Source organism: Mandrillus leucophaeus, unplaced genomic scaffold (genome assembly GCF_000951045.1).
Source record: "Mandrillus leucophaeus isolate KB7577 unplaced genomic scaffold, Mleu.le_1.0 Scaffold70, whole genome shotgun sequence".
NCBI classification, from domain to species: Eukaryota; Metazoa; Chordata; class Mammalia; order Primates; family Cercopithecidae; genus Mandrillus; species Mandrillus leucophaeus.
Window position 1 is genome coordinate 2933526 of NW_012107586.1, and position 10814 is coordinate 2944339.

Sequence of the window (10814 nt, forward strand, 5' to 3'; positions counted from 1 at the left end):
ATGTTGATTGCGGCACTATTCTCAATAGCAAAGACTTGGAATCAACCCAAATGTCCATCAGTGACAGACTGGATTAAGAAAATGTGGCACATATACACTGTGGAATACTATGCAGCCATTAAAAAGGATGAGTTTGTGTCCTTTGTAGGGACATGGATGCAGCTGGAAACCATCATTCTCAGCAAATTATCGCAAGAACAGAAAACCAAACACTGCATATTCTCACTCATAGGTGGGAATTGAACACGGAGACCACTTGGACACGGAAAGGGGAACATCACACACAGGAGCCTATTGTGGGGAGGGGGGAAGGGGAAGGGACAGCAATAGGAGATATACCTAATGAAAATGACGAGTTAATGGGTGCAGCACACCAACATGGCACATGTATACATATGTAACAAACCTGCACGTTGTGCACATGTGCCCTAGAACTTAAAGTATAATAATAAAAAAAAAAGAGATCATGGACTAAATAAATAACATTTCTAAAACTCTAATGAGAAAACTGATAGGTTCATAAAACTGTTAATCAAAATCAAGCAGAATAAAAATTGATAACATGAAATTGAATAACTGATACAAATTATGATTTTTATATCATTTGAAATATTGTTGATTCTTTACTTAAATGTCTTGTTTTCGAGATTTAAGAAAAGTTTCTCTCTTAAGCTATCTGTAGTTTAACAACAATTTGGTGAGGCAAATTTTCATGAACAAAGGTGAAAACATTTACTTATTCTTCCTACTCGATCCTTCTAAAATTTGGAAATTATTTGTGAGAACTTTTTATTTTATGACAATATAGTTATTCACATAAGTTCAATAAAATTCTGTTTCCTTTATAACAAGATGCAATTAAAAATGTTAATTATATTATCAGGGTTAGACTAAGTTATCATGTTTTAACTTATTTCCGGGTACTGCAGATAAAATCAGAAGCCTGCCTTAATGTGACTTCCTAGTCTCAAAATTAAAAAAATAATAATAATAAGATACAAGGCCAGGCACATTGGCTCTTGCCTGTATTCCCAGCACTTTGGGAGGCTGAGGCAGGCAGATCACCTGAACTCAGGAGTTCTAGACCAGCCTGGGCAACATGATGAAACCCCATCTCTACTAAAAATACAAAAATTAGCCAGGTGTCATGGCAGGCACGTGTAGTCCCAGCTACATGGGAGGCTGACACTGGAGAATTACTTGAGCCCAGGAAGTGGAGGATGCAGTGAGCCGAGATCGCGCCACTGCACTCCAGCCTGGGCGACAGGGTGAGACACTGTCACCAAAAAAAAAAAAAAAATACAATCTAAGATTCAATCACTGTTTTTACTACACTTATATAAATAATCAGGCCCAACCTGATAAAACTAAATTTGGTGTTACTCTGATTATCTTCAGTAAAAATTGGGATGTCTAGAATACACTCGTTATTGCTTTTGTATTGTAGTCCAGTACCTTGTTTTTGATTTTTTATTATCTGACTGTAGAAGAGACTGTATCCTAAATTCTTCTGGGTTCCTCCAATCCAATTTTCCCCTATGGAATTACTAAGCAGAAAATTACTCTTTCCTAAAGCCCTAAACTAAAACTAAACAACTTAACATACATTTCAAGGAACAAGACTCATGCCTGATGTATGGGTCCACACGGAGAGTTCACCAACCATCCCCGCCCCAATGCCATCATCAGATATTTGAACTACAAAACTGGCAACTTCATGCTATAGGCAGCCTTTCCCAAGACCGTCAAAATATAACTCCATAGGTAGTACAACTCCTACCCCTCTCATTGACTATCTTTTCCACTTCAGAGGATAATGCTATAATTAAAATTTCACAAATTAGATACTGCTATGGGTAATTTGACAGAATCTGACCTAAAAAAATTCTTCAGTCCACCTAGCAAGTATCTTTGGCAATATTCTAGTAGAAATTTTTGTTCAAATTGTCCCTTTTCTAGAGTTGGCACTCTCTGCTTTAATTCAGCCCAGTCACGGAATGCTACACAATGACTGCAACAGGTCTCAATTTGATTTGTCTAGTTGGTTGCCTTGAGGCTTGGGGTTTTTGTTCAAAACCATTGTACAAATTAGATTTATTATATTGTTGCTGGTTGTTTTGTGTATTCTGCTCCGTAAGCTCTGTTTTATTGCCTGTCTAATCTTTGGAAAGCCAGTTCTCTGAACAGGACAATGTTAGCCCCACACTTCAAGATGATTGCTGATGCCTGCCAGAATAATGTTTTTAGCTTTGATTTCAAACTATTGCATTCACAATATTCCCTGGTGTGGCTGCACCTTGAGAGTGTAACTAATCAATTTCCTATTGATGAACATTTGAGTTTCTTCTAATCTCTGATTTTTGTAAATAAGGGTGCAATGAATGTTCTGTACACATTTGTCCAATTAAGCGGGTATTTCTGTAGGATAGGTTTGTAGTAGTATAATTCCTGAATCAGAGATTGTGTGCATTAAAAGAGATGTCATCAAATTGCTTTCTCTAAAGCTTGTACCTATTTATCTACTACCAGCAATGCATGAAAGTATCTTCTTCTAATCTGGTGAATTCTCACTCCAAAATTGCAGGATGCAAAAGCCTGCACTCCACTCTGTGCAGTGGGTCCTCAAAATTACCCGAGTTGTCCCTGTGCTCTTCAATCACTTTCTCCTTAGCTTTTCCTTTAACATTTTAAAACATTTCCATTGTGAATAGTATACATACTACAAGTTAAGAAAAACTTACATTTATAGCCTAAGGAATAATAATACACTAAAGCCCAAGCATCTATCATGTGGGTAAAGAAAGAGGACACTATCAGGGCCTTCAAAAGCCCCAGTGTGCTTCTGCCTTCCCTGACCCTTTAATAAACATCACCTGAACCTTTGTGGGAACCATTCTTTTTCCTTAGAGTTTGCACATAAGTTTGTGTGGAGGATTAGTACTGAGTCAGCATGATATGATAAAACTGTGATTCCCCCAAATTCTCTTCCTTTCCCATTTCCAGATCAGTGGGGGGCCAGAAGGGACCTTGTATGTGAGATCTGGAAGAGGGAAATGGAGCAGCAGTTTCATTCCGCTTCAGCTCAGGAAGGTCAGCGCAAGGCGCCAGACACCTTTATGGGTGTATGTTTGGGTGGGAAAGAGAGAGAGGGAGGGACACTCACAGCAGGTGCTGCTGGCTGAGCTGGGAGAGCTCTCTGCCTTCCTGCTACCTGATCAGGGGGATTTGGTGAACTTACTCAACCCTCTGCACCTTCTAACTCTAAGTCCGATCCCTGACACTCCTGACTACTGCTTCAACCAAGGACATGAGACGCCCTAAAGCATCCCAGAACACATTTCTTTCCATGATGCGTGGTCTACAGCAGGAAGCTTGGGTTGTGGGCAAGGGAATGGCAAGACTGGACTCCATCTCTATTCCATCCTTCTCTCTACGACACAACAAACAACAAAGAGATTTACTTCTTGTAAAGACTCTCACCCAAGACCTCTGCTCACTCTTGCCCCACTTCTCTGTAGCAGTTTGGAAGCTTTTGGTTGGAAGAAACAAAATAAACACACAAAAGTGGTTTAAGCAATGAAAGACATTTAATGATCTCATTTAGCAAGAAATTCCAGCCTTGTTTCTTTGGCAAACATACCTTTGAGGACCAAGGTATTTTCTTTTTAACTGAGGTAAAATATACATAAAATTTTATCATTTTAGACATATAAGTGTACAGTTCAGTGGCATTAAGTACTCAGACATTGTTGTACAACTATCACTACTGTTTATCTTTACAACTTTTTCAACATCCCAAACATAAACTCTGTGCCCATTAAACTGTCACTGCCCACGCTCCCCTCCCCTCAGTCCCTGGTAATCACTGTTCTGCTTTCTGTCTCTGTGAATTTGTTTGCTCTCAGTACCTCATGTAAGTGGAATCATAAACTATTTAGCTGTTTATGTCTGGCTTATTTCACTTAGCATAACATTTTCAAGGTTCGTCCATGTTGTTACATGTATGAGTACTTCATTCCTCTTTCAGGCTGAAGGATACTTCATTACGTACATATCACATTTTGTTTAGCCATTCATTCATTCATTGATGAACATTTGGGTTGTTTTTGCCTTTTGGGTCTTGTGAATAAGCTGCTATGAACATTGGTGGACAAATATGGGTTCAAGTCCCTGCTTTCACCCCTTGTGGGTCAATTCCTAGAAGTGGAATTGCGGGATCATGTGATAATTCTATGTCCGATGTTTTGAGGAAAGCTGCCATACTGTCTTCCGCAGTGGCCACACCATTTTACATTCCCACTCACGATGCTCAAGAATTCCACTTTCTCTACATCTTTGTGGACACTTTCTATTTTATGATTTTGTTTCTTCTGATACTAGCCATCCTAATGAGTATGCAGAGCTGTCTCACTGGAGGGTAGATTTTCACTTCTTAGAACACAGAGTGCCACGGGCTCAGGGGCGGGATGGACAGGGCTCTAGCAAATGACGTAGTAATTATGGCAAGGGGTGAGGCACCAGGGCAGGCTTTCTAAACCATGCAAGAGAAACTAGTAAGAACGTGGCCTCCTCTGCTTCCTGTGACCACAATGGGGGCTGCACTGACACTGAGACCAAGAAGAACCAGTGGACATGAGGCTTGGAATGTGACTGTGGAAAGAAGGGAGGAACCCCACGGGGCTGCACTTAGGCAGGGCGTCTTAGAGAGTAGTGGAAGTGTGCCCTGAAGAAGAGCCAACAAACAAAGGCCTGCTGTCTTTGGGCAGGGAGTCCTTGCTGATCAAGCCATGTGTGGCTAGAATCTTGAGGAGTCCATGGCGAAACTTCTGACCAATGAAGGCGTAGATGAGGGGGTTGAGGCAGCTGTGAAAGATGCCCAGAATCTCGGTGGCATCCAGGGCCTGGTCGATGTCGTTGCGGCACTGACAGCTCTCCTTGATCATCTGGGTTCTCATGAGGGTGTCTGCCAGCAGGACCAGGTTGTAGGGCAGCCAGCGGAGCAGGAAGATGAGGACAACAGCAAAGATGACCCGCATGGCCCAGTGCTTCTGCCCCATGTGAGCCTTAAACAGCATGCGCAGGGTGAATCCATAGCAGAACAGCATGACCAGTAGTGGCACCATGAAGCCAAAGGTCTGGGACAGGATCCGTAACAGCATCTGCCAGTTTGTTGTATTGTTGCCCATGTCCTCATAGCAGACTGGGCCAACGTAGGGTGGTCCTTTGGAAAAGTGAGATGGGTTGGGCCACTAACAGGAACAGGGTCCACATACCCAGACATATGAACTTGACCAAGTGATGCCGCTGGGTCAGTGTGTGGGGGGCATGGATAATGGCCAGGTAACAGTCCATGCTGAGGCAGGCCAGTAGTAGAATACCACTGTAGAAGTTGACTTCCTTCAGGAGCTAGACCACCTGGCACAGATTGTGCCAAAAATCCAGCCATTCATCTTGGAGGCAGCTGAGATGGGCAATGTCAGGGAAAAGAACAGGTCGACCAAGGCCAGGTTCAGCAGGTAGACATCAGCGACAGAGTGGCTGACTCAACTGAATAAGATAACCAGCATCAGCAGGGAGTTTCACATCAGATTCAGTAGAAACATCAGGGCATAGATGATGACCAAAACATAATTGATTTCTAGGGATTCTGACCAACATGGGGCAGAATCTAGTAGAAAAGTGGGCAGGTCAAGGCTGTAACTGTAATTACTAAAATCTCCACTGAAGATGTCTTCCCACAGGTAATTTTCCCAGCTAAAATTTTCCATTTTTGAGGTAAACTTATTTTCTGGCCTATAGAAGAGAGAAGAGGATTATTGCACAATAAACTCTACCCAGATTATTGCCCATCCACCCAAGAACCTGGGATAGGATTCTTTGTGTTGGCTTGTATATTACATGGAAGTAATTTTCACCTCTAATTTGTATATGGCAGGTAGTGTAAAGTTTTGAGACAATGTTAGTGATAAATGCCACAGTTTATCAAAAGACTTCCGTACTGGTTCCTTTCCATGCTGGACACATATTCTTAGCATTTCCCGTGACATCACAGTCTCCCAAAACTTTGTAGAACATTCCCTGTGGATAGTAACTACAGAACACTCAATCCTACGTAGATTCCTCAGTGGTGAGCACCTTCAGTTGTCGAGGCTGGGTTTAATGTTCAGAAACATGAGATGCCACTCAGTTCTTAATCAGGGGACTAAGCAGCCACTCCAATGGGGTTGTACCCTCAAAAAAGATCAAGGTTTGACTATAAAGGTGAGGGATGAATCTCTTTGTGCATCCATCTGAAAGTTGTTTTGAAAGAAGTGTTCCGGAAAATGGTTTGAACAGTAGCCTGGAGTTTTGGAAGGCTCGAGTAGAACAGTCTTCAGTTAATTAGTAAGGCCCAGTGTTTCTCTTTGGGGTAAAAGGAGGCCTGCTCTGGGAATGTGTGTGTAGTTTGGAAAAGTATACTAAAAATGATAAGCGGCCAGACACAGTGGCTCACATCTGTAATCCCAGCACTCTGGGAGCCCGAGGTAGGCGGATTGCCTGAGCTCAGGAGTTCGTGACAAGCCTGGGCAATACAGTGAAACCCAGTTTCTACTAAACTACAAAAAAATTAGCTGGGCATGGCAGCGTTCGCCTGTAGTCCCAGCTACCTGGGAGGCTGAGGCAGGAGAACTGCTTGAACCCAGGAGGCAAGGGTTGCAGTGAGCCGAGATGGCACCGCTGCACTCCAGCCTGTCCTTGCGACAGAGCAAGACTCCGTCTCAAAAAAATAAAATGACACAAAATAAAAATAAATAAAAAATGATAAACAAGTGCGCTGCCTGATTATTCCTGTGGGTGGAAACGTAACAGGTTATTTGGGGAGCTCTGAGCAGCCATGGCCGCCATGCAGGATGAGCAGACACAGTTCGCACCCCAATAAGAGGGAGGGGCGGCAGGAAGCAGAGAAGACAGGGGCTGCACTACCCTTGCTTGGTGGCTCTCCAGTCCTGCTGGGGCCCCTTCCTGTCCTGCACGTGTGTGCCTCCATCCAGCCCTGACTCCCCTGTTCTTCTCATTCAGTCCATCTCTGCTGGCTCTGCTCTTGCTACAGGGGCAGCAGAGATCCTGCTCTGGGGAAGCCTGGGTGTAGAGGGTGGGCTGAAGCCATTCAAAAATGTTATCCCAGTTTCTCAAAGAAGTCAACTAAAGCAATCCAGCTCTTTTCTGAACCACAAAACAGATCACCCTCCGGCCATTGCCTTAGAGTAAGAGATGACTATCCTACTACCCACCATGTCCAAATCCATAACCTATCTCCAAATGGAACCCAGTGTCACAGAAAAACCAGGAAGTTAAAGGTCCCAGGACCCACTTCACACTCACCAGGCTGGGCACACTCAGAAAAAGGTGCCCAAGAACAATGTGGGTGAGGAAGTGGAAAAGTCAGAACTCTCCCATATTGCAGGTGGGAATGTAAGATGGTGCAGCTGCTTTGAAACACAGTTTAGCAGTTGCTCAAAAAAGTTCAACATAGAGTTACCATATGAACCAGCAAACCCCATCCTAGGTATATACCCAAGAGAATTGAAAGCTATGCCCACACAAAAGCTCATGTTCATAGTGGCATGCTCCAGCCCTCAGGGATTAGCCAGCAGGCAAGGGGCAGAGTGGGCCAAGAGGAATAGGAAGAACCTCAGAACCTTTGCAGGAAGCAGCTGGGGGCAGACCTGGTAGGCACTGAGTCATGGGTGTGAGGGAGGTGCACAGTGTGAGGGCAGAGCATCAGGCTCCCGGTTCCCCAAAACTAGCAGGGAGGTGGGGCCTCTGCAAGTGCTGTGTCAGACAAAATAAGCTCACCACATCACACATCAGCCCATAAGGCAAGGTCCTTAGGAAGCTCTTCCTTCACCTGAGCCGAGCTTCCACCTCTGAGGCTCCTCTTCCTTCAACCAAACAAAAGTCTTTTCTGACCCCTATTGATTCCTGCTCCTATCTGGGTAGAAACAGGAGCCCGAGGGTCCCCAAACTCCAAGGCTTCAGCCACAGCCCATCAGAGGCCAGAAGTTGGTCACAAAACAATAGTATCTTCCATGAACCCATAAGCACCCCACCCCAGCCCCGCTCCACCTGGTCACCAGCTTCACTGTACTTATACTTCCTGGACACCACCACCTCCCTGGGAAATTCTGCACTGGGGCTTTGCGGGAAGTGAAGCATGAAGAAGTATGAGATAAGGGATGGGGAAGCAGAGCCAGAAGGGCTCAAGGCCAGGCGCCTGGAAGCACAGGGCCCCAGGTTGCCTCCTCCACCACCAAGAACCCTCAGCTTCTGATCACAGTGCTGGCTCCCAGCCCTGGTGGTCAGCCGGACTGACTGAGACCCTCCCCAGCCTGGACCAGCCCACTTCTCTCCAACTCCCTTCCCTCCATGGGCAGGAGAGTCCAGGACAACCTCAAGTTGGGTATCCAGCGCTGATCCCGTTCAGGGCTCTCCCACCCACCTCTCCATCTCAATCCACATCCACCCTCACTCCCTCCCACAACCCTGGGCCAGAGGTGTCAGGCAGGGGGTGCCCCAGCTATAGCAAGTGCTGAGGTCCAGGGAGAGCTGGAGTGGGGGAGACAGGAGTGGCCACCAGCTGGCAGGGGCAGGTGCAACTTCAGGCCAAGTCTGAGCCACCATGATCTTTACCCACCTCAGGCAGCTTCAGGAGGGAAAGAGAGGGTGCTCCTCTTACACCTTCCGCACTGCTGCCACGCTGAAGGGGCAACTGGGGCTTCCAGAAGAGAAGCCTCTGTGCCCAAAGACCCTGGCACCCTAGTTTCCAGCTCCTCCTCCTATTCCCATCCCACAACTGCCTGCCTCCCTGCCCTCCCCCTCCAGCTCCTCCCCACCCAGCACCCATCCTGTCCCCTAACCCCATCCCCTCCCTTGCAGAGAGCCCAGCCTGGGAGCACAGCAGCCTTCTCCGAGTCCCCCTTCATCACCCCAAATCCAGTTTCCTCTTCTAGACAGCAGCCAGCCTAAAACATCTGGGCAGGCAGACCTAACGCAAGTCCTGGATTGGGGGTTGGGGGACAGACCCTGAGGTCAGCTCCATATGGATTTTCCAGCCTGGTGGAGAATCGTCTCATCTTTATGAGATGAGAGGGGCCATTTTCAATGTCCTCCCACTCCTTCTCACCCACACCCAAGCTATCTCCATGTCGAGTCCTTTCTCCAAAATTAGTCGTGGCCCCGGTCAGCACTCTCCCTGGCCCACTGCAGGCGGGGCATCAGCGTCAGAGGAGAGGAGGTGTGGGAGGAGAGGGAGGCGCAGAGGGGACGCAGCTACAGTCTGTTCATTAACCACCTTGACTGGCCATTTCTGCCCAGAGTGGTAAAGAAGGAATAAGGACTTGTGGCTGGGGAGGGCGGAGGGGGCACTCCTGCCAGGCTATGCCCAAGGGCAAGGGAGCAGGGCCCACGCTTTAGAGTGGATATGGAGACAGTGCTTTGAACCCTAACCTTGCCGGGCCTGCCAGCCCCACTCACTCACTCACCTTTCCTGTAGAGGAGCCACTGAATGAGGTGGGTGTCTGGGGCAAGGGATTCCCAGGACAGGAGTAGTGGCTGGTGATGCGAGCAGAGGCTGTGGCTGGGAAGAAGCTGGTTTCCTAGAAGAAGGCAGCGAGCGAGCCTGTGTCCAGGCAGGGAGTGGGGTGCAAGGAGCAGAGCTTGTCCCAGGGCCACTGCTGGGAGCAACTGAGCAGAGGGCTTTACTAGTGGGGTTCCCTCCCAGACCAGCCCAGGGGCGGGCCAGCAGTGCACCGCCTCCTTCCCGGAGACAGCCAGGAGTGGGCCCCCTCCACCAGCCATGGCCTCCTTTAACCCCTACAGTGCCCTGCTGGCTTCACTCTAACCGGCTCTGGCCAGGCCATGGCAGGGCGCAGACACCTGGGCAGGAGATGGCCAGGGAATGCAGCTGCCCCTCCTTCAGCCACTGCCCTAGCAGCCTCCCTGGGGACAGGAGAGGTGGGGCCAGAAGGCTTGGGGACGAAGTGGGTAGGGAAGGAGACAGGGAGGCATCAGGGCCTTGAGAAGACCAGGACCCCATAGAAGAGACACAGGTGCAGAGAAATGTCCAAAGTGCTGCTAGGTGGGGAAGGATGGTTGCTGAGATGGTGGTGATGATAATAATGATGATGATAATAACAGTAACAATATAACAACTGTCAACTTTTCTTTTCTTTTTTTTTTTTTTTTAAAGAAGGAATTTTTTTTAAGAAGGAATCCAGCCCAGGCTGGAGCGCAGTAATACAATCTCAGCTCACTGCAACCTCCACCTCCCAGGTTCAAGGGATTCTCCTGCCTCAGCCTCCCCAGTAGCTGGGATTACAGGCACTCGCCACCACACCCAGCTAATTTTTCTATTTTTAGTAGAGACGGGGTTTTGCCATGTTGGTCTTGAACTCCTGACTTCAGGTGATCCTCCCGCCTCAGTCTCCCAAACTGCTGGGATTACAGGTGTGAGCCACCGCACCCGGCCAACTGTCAATTTTTCTAGAGCACTCTGCTTTATGCTATTTCCAATTCATTTTGTGAATGCAGGCCAGGAATCTCACTTCTTTTTTATTTTGACTTTTTATTTTAAAATAATTGTGTGTTTACAGAAGAGATTCAATGGCGGTAGAGACAGTACAGGTCTCATATATCCTCCACCAGCTCTCCCTAGAGGTAATGTCTTACATTACGTGCCACGTGTGTCCAAACTAGCTAATTTGCATTGCTGCAATGCTATTCAGAGGACTGTGAGCCCTATGAAAATGTCACCATATTCTGAAGTGTCTGTTTTC

At 46.9% G+C, this 10814-nt stretch overlaps 1 pseudogene; it reads right to left on the reverse strand.

Moving 5' to 3' along the window:
• Nucleotides 1-4700: 4700 nt before the first annotated feature.
• LOC105528026 lies at nt 4701-9719 on the reverse strand (annotated as a pseudogene).
• Between the last annotated feature and the right edge of the window lie 1095 nt (nt 9720-10814).